The sequence below is a fragment of the Alligator sinensis genome, unplaced genomic scaffold (genome assembly GCF_000455745.1).
Source record: "Alligator sinensis unplaced genomic scaffold, ASM45574v1 scaffold1637_1, whole genome shotgun sequence".
NCBI lineage: Eukaryota > Metazoa > Chordata > Crocodylia > Alligatoridae > Alligator > Alligator sinensis.
Genome location: NW_005843165.1, coordinates 40,563 through 42,882, shown reverse-complemented (window position 1 = coordinate 42,882; position 2,320 = coordinate 40,563). Strand labels below are relative to the sequence as shown.

General features: G+C 38.5%; 1 protein-coding gene across 4 annotated transcripts in view; it reads right to left on the bottom strand.

Moving 5' to 3' along the window:
• MTFR1 (mitochondrial fission regulator 1) overlaps nucleotides 1–2,320 on the bottom strand; it is a 35,980-nt gene that overhangs the window by 30,301 nt on the left and 3,359 nt on the right. The window lies entirely within an intron of this gene.

Here is a 2,320-nt window from a genome sequence, read left to right as displayed (position 1 = left end):
AGGAATGCATGGGCAAGGGAGACCTCTAATAGATGTTGAGTACAGTAGCCAAATGTAATACTCAATTAAAATCAGTTAAATTTGGGGATGAAGAGGGAAAACTCTCCCCTCCATCAACCCTAAAGTTCTAACTTCATGGACACACTTTGTATACAGCATTAACTAACCAGAAGCTGACAATGTTCAATGACTCTATCTAGATAGGAAACCTTGCAACTCCCATAACTCAGAAAACAGCACTATATTTCTAAGAAACACTTGGGTTCTCACTTGAATCCTCTGTGCTCCATGTTTTCTTTCATTCTTTTTCCTGTCTACCTCTAGGCTTTACCCAAGTCTTTCTGATATCAGAAACTGATTGACAAGTTAGGGAGATGATACTGTTAGAAATTATGAAATGCTAACCACATCAATCTAACAGCCCTTCAACATGCACACACAAGACGTGTTACTGTGGACAAAGGTAAAATAGAGTTCTTAACCAGGCTTTCAGCGCTACACAGGAATGGTGAAAAGAAGAGAGATTTTTCACCAATTTGGAATAGCCATGTTAATATGAATACTTTCAAATTTCCCATTAGCCTGCATCCCTGTATGATGGGAGGAGGATTCCACTACTTAGTAGTCACATACTCACATTTTTCCTTCTGTAACATATTTTCCCCTTTTACATTAGGGCTACATAGACAAGAGGAGACAATGATAAACTATGAAGATAAAATATTCTGATCATACACAAAGCATTGTCAAACATGCAGCAACCTAAAAAACATAAGGAAATATGTTTTAAATTTGAATTAATGCATTACGTTAATAGTGATAAAATTTTCAGAAGTACATTTTTTAAACAGCTGGTAGCTTTGTGTGTCACAAACCTTCCAAATTAGGTTTATATTCTTCATCAGGAAATTAGAGCATGCCTTTATACGTGATCATTAATACTGTCAAATGCTCCAAACACATGAAATGAAGTTAGGCCCAGAAGATAGTGCATTAAGCATCAAACACTCTACAGAAGGGGAATAAACCTCTGAAGATTTAAGACTAAATATAAAACCTGGCAAAGTCCATTATCACAGCAGCAACATAGTAAACAGCCAGGAAGAATCTTTTGATGTAGAATCAACTTTATGACAATCTTTCCCAAATCATTTCAGACTGGGGTCATAAAACATGTCTAGTCAGCAGAGATCAGCCACTGAAATCTTTTCATAGTTACATAATTTGCAGCTTCCAAGGCTGAAAAGGCAAAAATATTCCAGATACATTTCTGAAGGCAGTGGAGTGTCTGAATATAGAGGGGAAAAAAACAAAAACAAAAAGAGAAAGAGCAGCATAACTAAGTTACTGGGATACTGCACATTACAGAATCAATAAACCTTACTCGCTAAGGAAAGAGCAATTTAATGAAAAACCCTTCAGTGTTTAAGCACTTATGACGAGTCTCTGCTTGACACAGGGTAGGTTTACGAGGTATAACAATTCCTTGAAGCCATACCCAGGCTAGCTTGTGTTTTGAAAGCAATTTGGTTCTGTCAGCTACAGGGCTATCCTGCTTCTGGCACCCAAGACAGTTTGATCATCTTTGTACAGAATTGTATGATGCCATAGACATACCCATACTTGTGCACTTTGCTAAGGGAGGTAGACGAACAGAAACCCTGAACTGCTGCTTTGCACTCAAGTACATCTAACAATGGTCTTTTCATTGGCAGTAGAATCACAACTTTATTTCTGTAACTATTTTGTACAAGTTATTATATCACGTAGCAAAGATTGGAAAGTGAAACTTGAATATAACCCCCCCCCAAACAACGCTCCTACCTCCCCAAAAACAGCAAAATACCCCACCACCATTCTCAGTGATTTTAGTAATGATTTTGGAGATTACTACCACCACAGAATGGTTTCAAGCTAGTGATCTATATGTGAAAGTATTCATGTCCTGTTTGTCTTCAGTCTCTCTAGAGTTACCACATTTCTACATTAAAATGTTATTTTCCAGATCAAATTAAAATCACTGGGGGGGATATCAATTTTTTATAGAGAATTGTAGAGAAGTAGGGCTGCAAGGGACCTCCAGAGGTCATCTCGTCCAAACATCCCTATCCCAACCATCCCATACAAACCATAATCTAAACTCTACATAAAAGACATAAGAACACATGCTCAAGAGATCCCGGGTAGAGGGCCACATGACCCGCTACAGAGGAAGACAACCCCCCCACAGTCCATACCAATCTGACCACACGGTAAAATTCCTCCCTGACCCCAAATATGGCAATTCGTCTGACCCTGAGCAGAAGGGCAAGATCCTCTA